The sequence below is a fragment of the Anopheles arabiensis genome, unplaced genomic scaffold (genome assembly GCF_016920715.1).
Source record: "Anopheles arabiensis isolate DONGOLA unplaced genomic scaffold, AaraD3 Autosomal_pericentromeric_contig0015, whole genome shotgun sequence".
In the NCBI taxonomy this organism is placed as follows: domain Eukaryota; kingdom Metazoa; phylum Arthropoda; class Insecta; order Diptera; family Culicidae; genus Anopheles; species Anopheles arabiensis.
In genome coordinates, this window is record NW_024412163.1 from 431029 (window position 1) to 451418 (window position 20390).

Sequence of the window (20390 nt, forward strand, 5' to 3'; positions counted from 1 at the left end):
CTGAGATCAAAATGTACCCTGTTGGTGTTGAACACTGTTGGCTAACACAAGTACACTCTCATTCATCTCATTCAAAGTGGGCATGCCGGCCACTTTACGCAGTTAGGCTCTATCACCTGAGACATGGCCCTCCGCTCTAACATACCGAGAGTTTCGTGACTACCAGAACAACAACAATAACAATCCCAATACACGCGCCGTCATCGATACTAACTCGATACATCAACTCACACACGATCACCCTGCCACTCTCGCTGCAGACAGCTATCACAATCCACTCTCACGGTCCGGAATAAACGCTCCGATATCAAACACCACTACAGATATGCACTCGCAGCCTAGTCCGATTTCCTCTCCTGCTATGACAACTACAGATGCAGGTTTGTTTACAACTGAACCACAGCAGGATCTCAACGAGCGAATGCTTGTCACCACTACACCTATCAGATCTCCTCCTGAATGCTTAGCCGCTCCTAAAAAGACCGCGACGAGTTAACACTAAACGGACTGATGATTCTGCGGAAGCCGGTCCGTCAGATGAATAGCAATTGAATATCAACAACACAACAACAACATACAAAATACAAAATCGTAATATTAACTGGAAACCTGGTTGAACAATAACATAAACAATGAGTTATTCAACGACGATCGCTATTCTATTTACCGATGCGATAGAACCACCACCAACAGCACTTTCTCCATCGGTGGTGGTGTTCTAATAACCTGCTCTCGCTCTCTCTCATCTTGCGAAATTACACCGACGGATCGAACTATGGAACAGTTGTGGGTCAAAATTCGATTGGGCAATATTTTTGTTTATATCGGTGCCATGTATATTCCACCGTACAACGCATATAACGACATAATTGTTAACAAACATCTGGAAAGTATACGCGAAATTTCATCACGCATGAAAGATAACGATCTTCTGCTTCTGCTGCGCTGGAGATTTTAACAAATGGGACATTACGTGGTCCAAACTCAATCCAGCCGATGTCGAGGATGTACCATTGCGCTCCACTTTCATGCACTATAAACCGTCATCTAAGTCTCGAAATAATCATATTTTCATCGATGGTATGGCAGCAAACGGCCTTTATGAATTAAGCAACGTTAGAAACTCCATGGACCGACAATCCTCCTCTAAATCCGAACCGGCCCTGCTCAAGCTCGACAATTATCATCCTGCACTCGAATCGTCAATACGTCACTATGATCCTCATGCGTCTAGCTCCGATCCAAGCAACACATATCAGCAACGATTAAATTACTCAAAGGCTAATATCGTCGAACTGGAGGAAAGAATATTTCTATTCGGTTCTACTTTTAACTGCTCCAACTTTCCATCTGTTGACGACGCTGTTCATGCCTTCACGATTTTCATGAAAGATGCTCTACAATCCTGTACGCCAATTATGCACCAGAAACGCTCTCCAGCATGGAGTAATAACAGGCTTATCATCCTCAAACGAGCCAAAAACAAAGCCATTAGTCGACACCGTTTTTTGAGAAGTAATATCACTAGGGAAAATCGTAACAACGCTATACATGCATACCGTCAGTATAACCGATCAAGATATAAGCAATATATATCTTCAATCGAAAGGTACCTTTTCCGACATCCCCGAAAATTTTGGCGGTTCATCGACAGCAGACGACGCTCAAACGTAGTTCCAAGCACAATCAAATATAATGATTCCGTGGGCACGTCACCCGAAGATATTTGCAACATTTTTGCAGAACGATTTTCCGATGCCTTTTCCACCCCAATTGTAGATTAAACGGTGATCTCAAGGGCCACATCTTACACACCTCTAAACATGATTGATTACACCATTCCTACGTTTGATATACGCACAGTAGAAAAGTGCCTCAAAAGCCTTAAACCATCTACACCTCCTGGTCCCGATGGCATTCCGAGTTTCATCATCAGTAAATGCTATCAGTCCCTAGCACCTGTATTAACAAACATATACAACACGTCACTGAGTTCCGGTATTTTCCCACGCTTATGGAAGACCTCGTGGATGGTACCAATATTTAAAAAGGGGATCGCTCATGTGCTTCAAACTATCGCGGTATCATATCACATATCACATATCACATCACAAATCGTACCCATACAACTCAATTCCTCGAACGCCGTCGAATTTGTCAGGCAGTGTTCGATACGTGTGCTGTTGGTTTGGAAATCGTATATATACGACTGAATTCATCGAACGCGTTCGAACTGGTGCTCGATCTGTGTTCTGTTGGTGTGTAAATCGTACCTACACAACTGAATTCATCGAACGCGTTCGAACTGGCTCATTTGTGTTCGATCTGTGCTCTGTTGGTGTGGAAATTATACATATACAATTCAATAGATCGATCCCGTTCAAACGGATTATTCATTATTCGCGAATGAACTGAACTGGAATTGCGCTCATCATGTTGATCCATATTTAAGTAGTTTTTTTATAGAATCCTTGAGTGTGTATAAGGCATAGGGTACAATATATGCTGGAGACATCTATGCTCGTATTAGTTTTATACATGCTAGTTTTTGGTCGGTTTTTCGATAGCTAGCCAGACAGCAGATGGGCCGAGTGTTTAATGTTTTTAAATTATTGGTGTCAACCGCAGAATGAGTACTTCTTTGGCTACAGTATGCGTCTATGGCGGGTAAATGAAAAAGATAACGAGCTTTCTTTGTAAATAAAAACCCCATGAAAAAAGAACGAAATAATCGTCGTTCACGTACGATTCTTTTTGGTGAGCGAACTAGTTCGTTCGCGTTCGGTCAAAAGAATCGTTTTGCCCATGCCTAGTTGAAACACACGATAAGTACTAAACAAGATAACAAGAATCTTACGCTACAAGACCTAGCAGAATGGCTGAAACCCTCTGAAGAACTAGCCATTATGCGGCCGCGAACGATCCTTCGGATACTCCTGTATCCAAGCAAGAAAGGTCGAAACATCAAAATATACAGCATCGTCACAAAGGGCCAGAAAAGGAAACAATATGTATAATTTGTGGATTTCCTCACGAAACCACTCGTTGCAGGCAATTGAACGGTAAGACACCCAATATAAAATTAACTCTTTTTATTCGGCATAGAATTTGCACCAATTGCTGCAAGTACAGCAACCATAACACCAAAAACTGTCGCCTATCAGCACAATGTAGCGTGGTACGGTTGCGGCAAAAGGCATCATAGTATCTGTTGTGTACTGGATTGCCAAACTACGATGAGTTTCGCGCAACATAACAACTGACAGCTGCTTAACGCTTCAGAAAACGCTTTATTGCCGGTACCATGTTATGAATATCCGTAGTAGGCCGCTCATTTCTCATTGAAAAGCTACCAACCTACTGCGATTACCGACAGTTAATGAAACGCTTTACCTCCTTTCCCAAGCGTTTTCTTAAGCGTTTGGCAGCTGTCAGTTGTTATGTTGCGCTCCGTGTTATGCTGTGTGGAGTCCTGCGGTAACTGAATGATCCAACATCTCTCCCCTTAATTGGTACTTCTGGAATGAATTGAGTGTTCGGTAGCTGTTTGGTAGCTCGGAGATGCCTAATCCCGGAAACAGTGTTTGAAGGTGTGTATTGTGGAGCTGGTGGTTAAAACATCTGTCTTCAAATTCAACCAGTTGGTGTGTACTCGTATCGATTCCGGCTCAGCTCCTCCGTGCTTACTTGGGCTGAGAAGCGACGAAACAGTTTGAAACGGTATGGAAATATACCTGCAGTAACTTTTTCGTTCCAATTGGTGGTTCGAAATACATTTGATAGTGCGTTTCGAAATACTTTCCCTCCTTTCCCTCCTTTCCCTCTTTTCCCTCCTTTCCCTCCTTTACACCATTTCCTTTATTTCCCTCCTTTCCCTCCTTTCCCTCCTTTCCCTCCTTTCCCTCTTTTCCCTCCTTTCCCTCCTTTCCCTCCTTTCCCTCCTATCCCTCCTTTCCATCCTTTCCCTCTTTTCCCTCCTTTCCACCCTTTCCTCCTTTCCCTATTTTCCCTCTTTTCCCTCTTTTCCCACCTTTCCCTCCTTTCCCACCTTTCCCTCCTTTCCCTCCTTTCCCTCTTTTCCCACCTTTCCCTCCTTTCATTATTTTCCCTCCTTTTTATCTTTCCCTCTGTCGCTGACAATAATAAAGCTTTAAAAACGAAGCGTTGCTGGTCAATACTTGCTGAATAGCTACGTTATGCAACGCACCAGCGATGCGCGCTTTTTTAACGATTTTATGGAAAACATAGGCTAAGAAGAAAATGCTGAACGACGACGGTCAGCATTTTTATAGTATAAATTCAATTGAAAAAACGAATGAAAGCATTATTTGCCAATAGCCAGTTGGTGCATTTATTATTGTGCTTAAGTCGGCGTGTACTGTGCCTGTCTTGGGCTGCAGCTCCGAAAGACACTTTCGTGTGCGCGACAAATGGTGGCTCCAGAGAGGATGCATCAACCAACGGATCGGCAAGTAGTCCAATGTCCTCCTTTCCCTTCTTTCTCTCCTTCCCTCCTTTTCCACATTTCCCTCATTTCCAACCTTTCCCTCCTTTCCCTCCTTTCCCTCCTTTCCAACCTTTCCCTCCTTTCCCTCCTTTCCCTCCTGTTGATGACAGCGCCGCATAATTAGGTCATCACGGCCTGGGAACTGACCGACCGAACGAAAACAATTGTTAGCAAATCTAATGTAAACAATATCGACCAAATAAAAACTGCTGATCGCGATCGATCAGCAGAAAATTAGTATATAAGTTAGGAATAAGCATGAATAAATCGACTTTCAAGCACAAGAACTCAAAGACTAAGTTGTTTGTCTGTTCCAAGCCAAGTCGGACGGTAAAATCCTCCTGTCTTGGCGCTTCCCAACGAGTTCAGACTCGGTGCGGAAAATATATGGTGGCTCCAGAGAGGATTAGTAGAGACCTCGCAACGTACAAGTCGGAGGTTAACTTCCGATCTTGAAACCCAGAGTCGGCAGGAACATACAAGTCGGAGGTTAGCTTCCGATCTTGACGAACGTATTCCTGACCGATAGAGAAAAACAACCGGCACTCCAACGGAGGAAGGTTCGTAAAAGCGGAAAACATCGCGAATGTATAATAGTAGCCAAAAACGTAAAGTGCAACAAACCAAACGAGTGCAAAAAAAACGCCTGAAACAGTGCTTAAGAAGTCCAAGGTACAGAGACAGAATTCAGTAAGGCGCCGTACGATCACCGATATATTGTGATTGAATAAAGACACCGGTGGTAAAAAAAACGACGTTCGCTATATCGTTTCGGTCGTACCACAGGTTTGTAAACAAAACAAAAAGGGTGTGTGTGTGCAGTGAAACGCAACCTCAGAAAGGGCGTTTAAAAACGGACGACCTGAGAACATCTGATCGAAAATCATTACGTAGCGTACTAGTAACAAAGTGCAGTGTAAACAATTACGCGTGTGGCACACATTCGCAGTGAGAACGTAGTAAAACCCACAAGACGCTAACGACCGCGGTTTACGGACGTTCCCGTAAAGCACCCGTAAGCAGTGTACTCCAATTACAACAACACAAGTAAATGTGCGGATCAAGAAAAGATCAACAGTTGGGGAGTGTAACAATACGGGACGTGCATACAAAAAAGAAATCTTCGAGCTAAACCGTATCCGGCTTTAGCATTTCCGGGAAACCACAAACATAAAGGTGTTGATAAGAGTGCGAACTAGTGAAGTACTACGTGTCCAGCTTATTGACGTGTGTTGATACGGTGATCGGTAGCCAATGGTCATCGCCCCGGAAGACCCGATTATCCAACGAAAAAGCGTGGCGGCAATACTACCCAAGCAGCGGATCTGAAGGGATCACCTGAAGACGACCTCGAGCAGGACAAGCAGGGGCGTTGTAAGAGCAGCAACGACACGACGACACCCATCCAGATCGGCAGCGACAGCCCAGTTACTTTATCCACCGGTTACGCAAAGTGAGTAGTATGGATATCATATTTAAAAGCAACCCGAAAGGCAATTGCAAGCTATGCAAGAACCCCGATGAGTGGGACACACAAGTTAATTGTATCGAGTGTGACAGATGGTTACATCTCAAATGTCTGAAGCTAGAAGGTCCCGTTAAAAAATATGTGTGTCTAAAATGCTACACAATAGCTGAGGAACGCAAGGGAAATAGGGAGGCCTTAATGCAACCTAAAAAGAACTAGAGAAGAAAACGAAAGGTGTGAGAAGGAAATCGAAAGACTAGAAGACATATTAAGAAATGAAGAAATACATAACCAATCCGACACAACTCACCTACAAGACGACCTACAGACACCTACAACAAACGTAAATAAAATGGCAAACTTGGGTTTTGCTCCACGCAAGAAGACAGTTTTAAAACTTCCGGATTTCTATGGCAATTATAGAACATGGCCTCGTTTTAAACTACTGTTCGAAGAAACCACTCGAACAGAAAAATTTACGAATTTGGAAAACCTTACACGGCTCCAAATTCACCTTAAGGGAGATGCATTGCGATCCGTTAGCGGGTTGATGTTGAACCCAAGTAACGTGGATGCAATAATGGAAAGATTGGGGAGGTTATATGGCAACCCAGTTAGCATTTTTAACGCCTTACTAAAAGACCTTATGGTGGTTAAACGGTCATCTTTGGAAAATCCATCTTCGATTATTGAGTTCTGTAACGCACTGAATAACATGGTGGAAAATATGACCATGTTGAATCAAACGGAGTACTTGATGGACCAAAGGCTCCTTACAGATCTGGTCGCAAAACTCTCTCCGGACCTTAAAACCAGGTGGCTCAGAGATTCACTTAACGAGGAAGGTGACAAAATCAAAACCTTGAAAGATTTCAGCAAATGGTTGAAACCAACAGAAGACGTGGCGATCACACTTCTTGCTATGGAAGGTGGTCAAAGAGACAGACCGGCAAGGCTGAATACTCACTATTCAGCCAGCCATCAAATTTCAAATAAAAGCTGTCTAATTTGCAGCCGTCCTCATGAAACCATATCTTGTTACAAGCTAAAGAATGCCTCAGTAAACGAAAGATGGAAAATGCTGAAGGAGAAAAACGTTTGCACTAACTGCTGCAAATTCTCTAACCATGCGGCCATTAACTGTCGCTCAAGGCCGCAGTGTACAGTGAATGGTTGTGGACGACGACACAACACCATATTGCATGAAGAAAAATTCAACTCAATGGGCGCGGCGTCAAAAGCACATTTAAATTTTCATCAAAACTCGGAACAATACCTATTTCAAGTTCTGCCAATAAGCCTCATGACAGAAAGCCTAAGACAGAAACTAAATCTGCATGGCCCAAGGAAGCCGTTAACACTTTCGTGGACAAATGGATGCAACCAGGTAGAGGATACAAGCACGTCGGTATCTCTGAAACTCAGAGGTCCAAACGGCAGGCTGCTTTATGTCAAGGACATTAGGACAGTAAATGAACTGGACCTACCCACTCAAAGCATCAATGCAAACGTGTTGAAGAGAAAATTTTCCCACTTAAAGACGGTAAATATTTCAAGCTACAAAAATGCTAAACCCACCATTCTGTTAGGACTTCCACATGCTTATTACACGCAAGCTGTGGAGTCCAAATCAGAGCGCCCAATGAACCAGTGGCACACAAAACACGCATTGGTTGGGTCGTATTTGGAAAGTGCAGAGATGGTGATGCAAAAGAAAATCAACATCTTTTCACAATACAGGATAAGAAAGAGGAGGAAGAAAAGTCAATGAGGGACCTGATGAAAAGGTTTTTTTCAACAGAAGAATTTGGCGTAAGGGAAACCAAATTCACCCCAAAATCAAAGGACCATGAAAGAGCCCTAAGTGTAATGAATGACACACTGAAATATACAAATAATCAGTATGAGATTGGCCTACTTTGGAAAGATCCCAATGTATCCTTACCAAGCAGGTACGCACAGGCGCTAAGAAGGCTCGAAAGTCAAGAACGGAAAATGAAAGGTAATGACGAGATGAAAACCTGGTATAAAAATCAAATTACTGATTATGTTCAGAAAGGTTACGCTCGTAAACTAACACCATTTGAATTGCTGAATAGAGATCCAAAGATCAATTACATTCCCCATTTTATGGTCATCAATCCAAATAAGCCAACTCCAAAACCAAGACTGGTTTTCGATGCAGCTGCAAAGAACGAAGGGATTTCACCTAACTCTACTCTCTTGTCCGGACCAGACGCCACTACGTCAATTTTTGGAGTATTAATCCGCTTTCGCGAATACCCTATCGCCTGTTCAGGGGACATCAAGGAGATGTTCCATCAGATACGGATCCGCAAAGAAGATCAAGTGGCTCAACGATTTTTATTCAGGGATAATCCACGCAACGAACCCCAAGTATACGTTATGAACGTCATGACCTTCGGTGCCACATGCTCTCCTGCTTGTGCCCAGTTCGTTAAAAATGAAAACGCCTTAAAATATAAAGACAAATACCCCACTGCAGTGGAAGCAATAGTAAAAACCACTATGTTGATGATTATCTTGATAGTTTTCGGACTATCAATGATGCAATTAAGACTATTAACGAGGTTTGCCTCATACATGATAGAGCGCATTTCTTTATGAGAAATTTCGTTTCTAACTGTCAGGAGGTAATAAGAAGCATCCCAGATGATAGATCCTCACAACAAGAGCTGCTGCACATCTCTAATAAAGATATGAATTTTGAGAAAATTTTGGGGCAATACTGGGACAAAACAAACGATGTGTTAAGGTATAAGCTTAAACATACCCCGTGTTCCATAATTTCAAAAAGAGAAATGCTAGCCTACTTGATGAATCATCCAAGATCATCCAAGACAAAACAAACGATGTGTTAAGGTATAAGCTTAAGCATACCCCGTGTTCCATAATTTCAAAAGAGAAATGCTAGCCTACTTGATGAATTCCAAGTCATCATCCAAGAAATTTGGAAAACAGAACTGGATTGGGATAGCCCAGTACCAGAACGCATAATGGAACAATGGCAAAGATGGAAGGAAAGAATAAAGGAACTAGAACACATACAAATACCTAGATGCTACTCGGTGGCTAGCAATATCGAAGTAACTGAGTTACACACTTTCGTTGACGCTTCGGAGAAAGCGTTCGCAGCAGTAGTGTACTTAAGAACATTAACAGAAAAGGGGATTGACGTAAACATAGTGGCGGCAAAAACGAGAGTGGCACCAATAAAACCACTCTCAATTCCTAAGCTGGAACTTCAAGCAGCAGTACTCGGAGTCAGACTCGCCGAGACTGTTAAGGAGGAATTAAGAATTACCACTGATAGGGACTATTATTGGTCAGATTCCAAAACCGTCCTAGGATGGATCAATGCCGATCCACAAAAGTACAAACAATTTGTGGCGGTAAGAATTGGAGAGATTTTAGATACTACCAATGCTAGTCAATGGAAGTGGGTCTCCTCCGAAAGTAATCCTGCAGACGAAGCAACCAAGGTAGTTACAAGAAAATCTATATGGCTGAATGGCCCAGTATTTCTTAAACAAAGGGAAATTGAATATAGGGACTCCAAGCTAATCATTACTCATGAAGAAATCCGTCCAAATCTTATGATTAAAACCATAGAGAAGAGAACATTCAACTTTATAAAAATCGAATGGTGTTCAAATTGGCTAAGACTGAAGAGATCACTGGCAATCGATTTAAAATATATAGAATTTTTGAAAAGCAAGGTCAAGCGATTAGCATTTTCCCCGATAGTAGAAAAGGAAAACCTGGATAAAGCAGAAAAACTCCTATTGCAAAAGGCACAATGGGAGATATACGAAGATGATTTAGTTCAGCTTTCACTCAATGGACAAGTCTCTAAAAACAGCACAATAAAGAATCTCAATCCACAAGTAATAGAAGGACTACTACGAGCAAGGGGACGATTAGCAAATATATGCTACCTCTCCGATGACGTGAAACAACCCATAATATTACCCAAGAGGCATCACGTGACAGAATTGATCATACAGCATTATCATGAACGCTACATGCATAAAAAGATGGAAGCAGTTATTGCGGCAATCCGGCAAAGGTTTTGGGTAATCGACCTTAGGGCCGTGGTAAGAAGCGTGATCAGCAAATGCCAGCGTTGCAAAAATGAACGCGCACGTCCCATTGCCCCGATGATGGCCCCCCTTCCAGAAAGCCGAGCCGCTGTGTTCAAAAAACCCTTCACCCATACAGGTGTAGATTACTTTGGACCCATGACAGTGTCAATCGGAAGAAGGGTAGAAAAAAGATGGGGAGCGATATTCACGTGTATGACAACGCGCGCTATACATTTAGAAATCGCTAAAGACTTAAGTACAAATTCCTTCATAATGTGCCTAAAAAATGTGCAGCATAGGCGTGGAAAGATTTGTCACATATACAGTGACAATGGTACAAGCTTCGTTGGGGCAAACAGGCAAATAACGGAACTCATCGAAAGATGTGCAACCAACGGTATCAAATGGCACTTCAATCCCCCGGCCGCGCCTCACTTTGGAGGTGTATGGGAGAGAATGGTCCGAGAGCTTGCTGCCAAATAATAATAATATGCCAGAAGAAGTATTAAGATCGGCCTTTATCGAGATCGAATTTATTCTCAATAATACACCTCTTACTCACATCCCCCTCGAAACTGAAGACGACGAACCTCTCACACCGTTTCACTTCTTGATAGGGTGTTCCGGAGAGGCCGAACCTACGCCAGCCGGGATTTCAGCAGCTGAAGCTAGCAAAAACAACTGGAAGAAGGCACAAGTGATCACCCAAAACTATTGGGAACGTTGGTTGAAGGAGTACCTCCCAACATTAGCCAAACGAGAAAAGTGGATAGAACGCTCAGACCCAATACAACCTGATGACATAGTCGTCTTCCCAGACGAACAACGCGTGGGTAGGTGGTTAAAGGGCCGGGTAGTAGAAGTTTATCCCGCTAAAGACGGGCAAGTTAGATCCGCAAAGATTAAAGTTGAAAACGGCGAATACAAACACCCTGTTATCAACTTATCAGTACTAGAAGTAAAGGCCAAAAAATTTGCAGACGTACCTTCGTGGGGAGTTAAAAGACCGGTCAACATCGCCTACGTCAAGAAATTAGCTGAACAATTAAAAACTCCTCCTGCAAAAAGGAGGAAGCATCTCGTAAAACCTTATAATGGCCCGGTATCTATGCATTATAAGCCTGTTAGCCGCATGGAAACTAACAGACAATCTTTCAGTTAAACCAGTTGAAGAAGCTGGTATATTCTTCGACCACGAAGGAACGCTTCTCTTGAAAAGGGGTGTGTGGGAAACAACCTTCCACACGAAAATACACCCCGAAAATGACACAGAGACTTTACTGACAATGGAGAAAGAGGTGACCACAGTATTCAAGGCACTGAGCGACATGGACACTAATCTTCTAAATTTGAAATTGACATTAGAACAAAACATTCGACACGCACTTCAACTCTCACAGACTGCAGTAAAAAGACGAACCAAACGATCTAGCGGCATATTTGGATTTTTGAAAGGTATTCTTTTTGGAGAAGACGATATTGACGAACAGTTAGCCCTCTTTAGAACTTCTGAAGACCAGAAATTGAAACATATATCGGAAGACATGACTCATAAAATCAAGCAGGGTGACAGACTTAGAAACGAACTTAATATGAAAATAGACCACATGAACGAAGGTATTAAGAGTCTTAATAAAAGCTTCAATGAAAACAAAAAAAAACGTACTTATAAAGCATGTCACAGAAACAATCATGCTAGTTGAAGACATAGTACAATACATTACGACAAGGTATCTAGAGTTAGAAATCCAGCCCCTTAGCATATTCGACTCGACGAAAATTTCCGAGAAGATACAATCAAGGTTACCCGATGGGTATATAATTCTAGACCACCCCCGAATTTCTAGCAAAGAGTTATTTAGAGGAGAAATAATAGTACATATTGAAAACGTCATCGTTTCGCAAGAGAAATTCGAAATATTCCATATCACTGTAATACCAAACCTAAAAAACTTTACAACTCTGGACTTAGATGAAAATGTAATAGCTATAAACGATATACACTATATATACCCTACAGATATTACGCGATACAATAGCACTCATCACGTGTCCTCCGATGTAGCCGTTAGAAGAGATTTGGATTGTATATCCTCATCTTTCAGACATATAAAAACAGAATGCTTGTGTGGTATAAAACCAATTAAAAACTCAATAACCAATTTGTAAAGCTCTCCCAGCCGAACAAAATCCTATACTACTCTTCTCATCCTAACGAAATATACCTCAAATGTAACAAAACACTGACACTTAATAACACTTAGCCAAGACTGTAAAATACAGACCAAGAACATAGAAATCCAGCCAACCATGAAAATTGCAGCTGTAGAAACAAAAATGTATTTCAAGCCGCTGGCCAAAATACTGAATTTAAGCGCAGAGCAAAAGAAGAAACAAATTGGGATCAGCTCTACCTCATAAAAATTACAAGTACAAAAGCCTGCGTCGCCACTTTAATATTAGGAATAACCATAGCATTTATTATCAAACAAGTACGAGGTAAAATGTACACTTTACGCCCCCCGCCGTTTAAACCGTCACCAAATAGTAACCCCTCTACGAGGAATTACGGGGGTCAGGATGTTGATGACAGCGCCGCATAATTAGGTCATTACGGCCTGGGAACTGACCGACCGAACGAAAACAATTGTAAGCAAATCTAATGTAAACAATATCGACCAAATAAAAACTGCTGATCGCGATCGATCAGCAGAAAATTAGTATAAGTTAGGAATAAGCATGAATAAATCGACTTTCAAGCACAAGAACTCAAAGACTAAGTTGTTTGTCTGTTCCAAGCCAAGTCGGACGGTAAAAACCTCCTGTCTTGGCGCTTCCCAACGAGTTCAGACTCGGTGCGGAAAATATACCTCCTTTCCCTCCTTTCCCTCATTTCCCTCCTTTCCCTCCGTTCCCTCCATTCCCTCATGTCCTTCCTTTCCCTCCTTTCTCGCCTTTCCAACCTTTCCCTCCTCATTCCTTTCCCTCCTTTTCCTTCTTTCCGTCTGTCGCTTACGATAATTCAGCCTAAAACAAAGCGTTGCTAGGTAGCAATACTTGCCGAATAGCTACCTTATGCAACGCGCCAGCGATTAAACGCGCTGGTTTAACGATTTGCAAAGAGCCAGTTGGTGCGTTTATTATTGTGCTTAAGTCGGCGTGTACTGTGCCTGTCTTGGGCTGCAGCTCCGAAAGACACTTTCGTGTGCGCGACAAATGGTGGCTCCTGAGAGGATGCATCAACCAACGGATCGGCAAGTAGTCCAATGTCCTCCTTTCCCTTCTTTCTCTCCTTCCCTCCTTTTCCTCATTTCCCTCATTTCCCTCATTTCCAACCTTTCCCTCCTTTCCAACCTTTCCCTCCTTTCCCTCCTTTCCCTCCTTTCCCTCATTTCCCTCCTTTCCCTCCGTTCCCTCCATTCCCTCATGTCCTTCCTTTCCCTCCTTTCTCGCCTTTCCATCCTTTCCCTCCTCATTCCTTTCCCTCCTTTTCCTTCTTTCCGTCTGTCGCTTACGATAATTCAGCCTTAAAAACAAAGCGTTGCTAGGTAGCAATACTTGCTGAATAGCTACCTTATGCAACGCGCCAGCGATTAAACGCGCTGGTTTAACGATTTGCAAAGAGCCAGTTGGTGCGTTTATTATTGTGCTTAAGTCGGCGTGTACTGTGCCTGTCTTGGGCTGCAGCTCCGAAAGACACTTTCGTGTGCGCGACAAATGGTGGCTCCTGAGAGGATGCATCAACCAACGGATCGGCAAGTAGTCCAATGTCCTGCTTTCCCTTCTTTCTCTCCTTCCCTCCTTTTCCTCATTTCCCTCATTTCCCTCATTTCCAACCTTTCCCTCCTTTCCAACCTTTCCCTCCTTTCCCTCCTTTCCCTCCTTTCCCTCCTTTCCCTCCTTTCCATCCTTTCCCTCCTTTCCCTCCTTTCCCTCCTTTCCCTTCTTTCCCTCCTTTCCCTCCATTCCCTCATTTTCTACCTTTCCCTCCTTTCTCGCCTTTCCATCCTTCCCTCCTTTCCCTCCTTTCCCTATTTTCCCTCCTTTCCAACATTTCCCTCCTTTCCCGCCTTTCCACCTTTCCCTCCTTTCCCTCCTTTCCCACCTTTCCCTCCTTTCCCTCCTTTCCCTCCTTTCCATCCTTTCACCATTTTCAAACATTTCCCTCCTTTCCCTCCTTTCCCTCCTTGTCATCTTATCACTCCTTTCCCTCTTTTCCCTCATTTTCCTCCTTTCTCGCCTTTCCCTCCTTTCCCTCTTTTCCCTCATTTTCCTCCTTTCCCTCCTTTCCCTCCTTTCCCTCCTTGTCATCTTATCCCACCTTTCCCTCTTTTCCCTCATTTCCTCCTTTCTCGCCTTTCCCTCCTTTCCCTCATTTTCCTCCTTTCCCTCCTTTCCCTCCTTTCCCTCCTTTCCCTCCTTTCCCTCCTTTCCCTCCTTTCCCTCCTTTCCCTCATTTCCCTCCTTTCCCTCCTCATTCCTTTCCCTCCTTTTCCTTCTTTCCGTCTGTCGCTTACGATAATTTAGCCTTAAAAACAAAGCGTTGCTAGGTAGCAATACTTGCTGAATAGCTACGTTATGCAACGCGCCAGCGATGCGCGCTTTTTTAACGATTTTATGGAAAACATAGGCTAAGGAGAAAATGCTGATCGACGACGGTCAGCATTTTTAGAGTATAAATTCAATTGAAAAAAAATAATGAAGGCATTATTTGCCAATAGCCAGTTGGTGCGTTTACTATTGTGCTTAAGTCGGCGTGTACTGTGCCTGTCTTGGGCTGCAGCTCCGAAAGACACTTTCGTGTGCGCGACAAATGGTGGCTCCTGAGAGGATGCATCAACCAACGGATCGGCAAGTAGTCCAATGTCCTCCTTTCCCTTCTTTCTCTCCTTCCCTCCTTTTCCTCATTTCCCTCATTTCCCTCATTTCCAACCTTTCCCTCCTTTCCAACCTTTCCCTCCTTTCCCTCCTTTCCCTCCTTTCCCTCCTTTCCCTCCTTTCCCTCCTTTTCCTCCTTTCCAACCTTTCCCTCCTTTCCAACCTTTCCCTCCTTTCCAACCTTTCCCTCCTTTCCCTCCTTTCCCTCCTTTCCCTCCTTTCCCTCCTTTCCCTCCTTTCCCTCCATTCCCTCCTTTCCCTCCTTTCCCTCATTTCCCTCCTTTCCCTCCATTCCCTCATTTTCTACCTTTCCCTCCTTTCTCGCCTTTCCATCCTTTCCCTCCTCATTCCCTTCCCTCCTTTTCCTTCTTTCCGTCTGTCGCTTACGATAATTTAGCCTTAAAAACAAAGCGTTGCTAGGTAGCAATACTTGCTGAATAGCTACCTTATGCAACGCGCCAGCGATTAAGCGATTAGTGGCTCCAGAGAGGATGCATTAACCAACGGATCGGCAAGTAGTGAAATTAATTTAGAAAACATAAATAGGCTGCAAAAGCATCTGAAAGGTTAAGCACTTCGTGCAGTTAGCGGGTCAATGCTTAACCCAGAAAACCGTTGCGCTCGTAATAACCAAGCTCGACAAAATGGTCGGGAACCCTGAAAGCATTTACAAGTCTTTACTGCTAGAATTACTAGTGATAAAACATATTTGTTAGGCAGTGTTCGATACGTGTGCTGTTGGTTTGGAAATCGTATCTATACGACTGAATTCATCGAATGTGTTCGAACTGGTGTTCGATCTGTGTTCTGTTGGTATGTAAATCGTACCTACACAACTGAATTCATCGAACGCGTTCGAACTGGCCCATTTGTGTTCGATCTGTGCTCTGTTGGTGTGGAAATTATACATATACAATTCAATAGATCGATCCCGTTCAAACGGATTATTCATTATTCGCGAATGAACTGAACTGGAATTGCGCTCATTATGTTGATCCATATTTAAGTAGTTTTTTTATAGAATCCTTGAGTGTGTATAAGGCATAGGGTACAATATATGCTGGAGACATCTATGCTCGTATTAGTTTTATACATGCTAGTTTTTGGTCGGTTTTTCGATAGCTAGCCAGACAGCAGATGGGCCGAGTGTTTAATGTTTTTAAATTATTGGTGTCAACCGCAGAATGAGTACTTCTTTGGCTACAGTATGCGGTTATGGCGAAATACATTTGATTGTGCGTTTCGAAATACTTTCCCTCCTTTCCCTCCTTTCCCTCTTTTCCCTCCTTTCCCTCCTTTACACCATTTCCTTTATTTCCCTCCTTTCCCTCCTTTCCCTCCTTTCCATCCTTTCCCTCTTTTCCCTCTTTTCTTCCTTTCCCTCCTTTCCCTCCTTTCCCTCCTTTCCCTCCTTTCCCTCCTTTCCCTCCTTTCCCTCCTTTCCCTCATTTCCCTCCTTTCCCTCCTCATTCCTTTCCCTCCTTTTCCTTCTTTCCGTCTGTCGCTTACGATAATTTAGCCTTAAAAACAAAGCGTTGCTAGGTAGCAATACTTGCTGAATAGCTACGTTATGCAACGCGCCAGCGATGCGCGCTTTTTTAACGATATTATGGAAAACATAGGCTAAGGAGAAAATGCTGATCGACGACGGTCAGCATTTTTAGAGTATAAATTCAATTGAAAAAAAATAATGAAGGCATTATTTGCCAATAGCCAGTTGGTGCGTTTACTATTGTGCTTAAGTCGGCGTGTATTGTGCCTGTCTTGGGCTGCAGCTCCGAAAGACACTTTCGTGTGCGCGACAAATGGTGGCTCCAGAGGGGATGCATTAACCAACGGATCGGCAAGTAATCAAATGCCCTCCTTTCCCTCCTTTCCCTCCTTTTCCTCCTTTCCCTCCTTTCCCTCCTTTCCAACCTTTCCCTCCTTTCCAACCTTTCCCTCCTTTCCCTCCTTTCCAACCTTTCCCTCCTTTCCAACCTTTCCCTCCTTTCCCTCCTTTCCCTCCTTTCCCTCCTTTCCCTCCTTTCCCTCCTTTCCCTCCTTTCCCTCCGTTCCCTCCATTCCCTCATGTCCTTCCTTTCCCTCCTTTCTCGCCGTTCCTTCCTTTCTCACCTTTCCATCCTTTCCCTCCTCATTCCTTTCCCTTCTTTTCCTTCTTTCCGTCTGTCGCTTACGATAATTCAGCCTTTAAAACAAAGCGTTGCTAGGTAGCAATACTTGCTGAATAGCTACCTTATGCAACGCGCCAGCGATTAAACGCGCTGGTTTAACGATTTGCAAAGAGCCAGTTGGTGCGTTTATTATTGTGCTTAAGTCGGCGTGTACTTTCCCTCCGTTCCCTCATGTCCTTCCTTTCCCTCCTTTCTCGCCTTTCCTTCCTTTCTCACCTTTCCATCCTTTCCCTCCTTTCCCTCATTTCCCTCCTTTCCCTCCATTCCCTCATTTTCTACCTTTCCCTCCTTTCTCGCCTTTCCATCCTTTCCCTCCTTTTCCTTCTTTCCGTCTGTCGCTTACGATAATTTAGCCTTAAAAACAAAGCGTTGCTAGGTAGCAATACTTGCTGAATAGCTACGTTATGCAACGCGCCAGCGATTAAGCGATTAGTGGCTCCAGAGAGGATGCATTAACCAACGGATCGGCAAGTAGTGAAATTAATTTAGAAAACATAAATAGGCTGCAAAAGCATCTGAAAGGTTAAGCACTTCGTGCAGTTAGCGGGTCAATGCTTAACCCAGAAAACCGTTGCGCTCGTAATAACCAAGCTCGACAAAATGGTCGGGAACCCTGAAAGCATTTACAAGTCTTTACTGCTAGAATTACTAGTGATAAAACATATTTGTTAGGCAGTGTTCGATACGTGTGCTGTTGGTTTGGAAATCGTATCTATACGACTGAATTCATCGAATGTGTTCGAACTGGTGTTCGATCTGTGTTCTGTTGGTATGTAAATCGTACCTACACAACTGAATTCATCGAACGCGTTCGAACTGGCCCATTTGTGTTCGATCTGTGCTCTGTTGGTGTGGAAATTATACATATACAATTCAATAGATCGATCCCGTTCAAACGGATTATTCATTATTCGCGAATGAACTGAACTGGAATTGCGCTCATTATGTTGATCCATATTTAAGTAGTTTTTATAGTATCCTTGAGTGTGTATAAGGCATAGGGTACAATATATGCTGGAGACATCTATGCTCGTATTAGTTTTATACATGCTAGTTTTTGGTCGGTTTTTCGATAGCTAGCCAGACAGCAGATGGGCCGAGTGTTTAATGTTTTTAAATTATTGGTGTCAACCGCAGAATGAGTACTTCTTTGGCTACAGTATGCGGTTATGGCGAAATACATTTGATTGTGCGTTTCGAAATACTTTCCCTCCTTTCCCTCCTTTCCCTCTTTTCCCTCCTTTCCCTCCTTTACACCATTTCCTTTATTTCCCTCCTTTCCCTCCTTTCCCTCCTTTCCATCCTTTCCCTCTTTTCGCTCCTTTCCCTCCTTTCCCTCCTTTCCCTCCTTTCCCTCCTTTCCCTCCTTTCCCTCCTTTCCCTCCTTTCCCTCCTTTCCCTCATTTCCCTCCTTTCCTTCCTCATTCCTTTCCCTCCTTTTCCTTCTTTCCGTCTGTCGCTTACGATAAATTAGCCTTAAAAACAAAGCGTTGCTAGGTAGCAATACTTGCTGAATAGCTACGTTATGCAACGCGCCAGCGATGCGCGCTTTTTTAACGATTTTATGGAAAACATAGGCTAAGGAGAAAATGCTGATCGACGACGGTCAGCATTTTTAGAGTATAAATTCAATTGAAAAAAAATAATGAAGGCATTATTTGCCAATAGCCAGTTGGTGCGTTTACTATTGTGCTTAAGTCGGCGTGTACTGTGCCTGTCTTGGGCTGCAGCTCCGAAAGACACTTTCGTGTGCGCGACAAATGGTGGCTCCAGAGAGGATGCATTAACCAACGGATCGGCAAGAAGTCAAATGCCCTCCTTTCCCTCCTTTCCCTCCTTTCCCTCCTTTCCTTCCTTTCCCTCCTTTTCCTCCTTTCCCTCCTTTCCCTCCTTTCCAACCTTTCCCTCCTTTCCAACCTTTCCCTCCTTTCCCTCCTTTCCCTCCTTTCCCTCCTTTCCCTCCTTTCCCTCCTTTCCCTCCTTTCCCTCCTTTCCCTCCTTTCCCTCCTTTCCCTCCTTTCCCTCCTTTCCTCCGTTCCCTCCATTCCCTCATGTCCTTCCTTTCCCTCCTTTCTCGCCGTTCCTTCCTTTCTCACCTTTCCATCCTTTCCCTCCTCATTCCTTTCCCTTCTTTTCCTTCTTTCCGTCTGTCGCTTACGATAATTCAGCCTTTAAAACAAAGCGTTGCTAGGTAGCAATACTTGCTGAATAGCTACCTTATGCAACGCGCCAGCGATTAAACGCGCTGGTTTAACGATTTGCAAAGAGCCAGTTGGTGCGTTTATTATTGTGCTTAAGTCGGCGTGTACTTTCCCTCCGTTCCCTCATGTCCTTCCTTTCCCTCCTTTCTCGCCTTTCCTTCCTTTCTCACCTTTCCATCCTTTCCCTCCTTTCCCTCATTTCCCTCCTTTCCCTCCATTCCCTCATTTTCTACCTTTCCCTCCTTTCTCGCCTTTCCATCCTTTCCCTCCTCATTCCTTTCCCTCCTTTTCCTTCTTTCCGTCTGTCGCTTACGATAATTTAGCCTTAAAAACAAAGCGTTGCTAGGTAGCAATAGTTGCTGAATAGCTACGTTATGCAACGCGCCAGCGATTAAGCGATTAGTGGCTCCAGAGAGGATGCATTAACCAACGGATCGGCAAGTAGTGAAATTAATTTAGAAAACATAAATAGGCTGCAAAAGCATCTGAAAGGTTAAGCACTTCGTGCAGTTAGCGGGTCAATGCTTAACCCAGAAAACCGTTGCGCTCGTAATAACCAAGCTCGACAAAATGGTCGGGAACCCTGAAAGCATTTACAAGTCTTTACTGCTAGAATTACTAGTGATAAAACATATTTGTTAGGCAGTGTTCGATACGTGTGCTGTTGGTTTGGAAATCGTATCTATACGACTGAATTCATCGAATGTGTTCGAACTGGTGTTCGATCTGTGTTCTGTTGGTATGTAAATCGTACCTACACAACTGAATTCATCGAACGCGTTCGAACTGGCCCATTTGTGTTCGATCTGTGCTCTGTTGGTGTGGAAATTATACATATACAATTCAATAGATCGATCCCGTTCAAACGGATTATTCATTATTCGCGAATGAACTGAACTGGAATTGCGCTCATTATGTTGATCCATATTTAAGTAGTTTTTTATAGTATCCTTGAGTGTGTATAAGGCATAGGGTACAATATATGCTGGAGACATCTATGCTCGTATTAGTTTTATACATGCTAGTTTTTGGTCGGTTTTTCGATAGCTAGCCAGA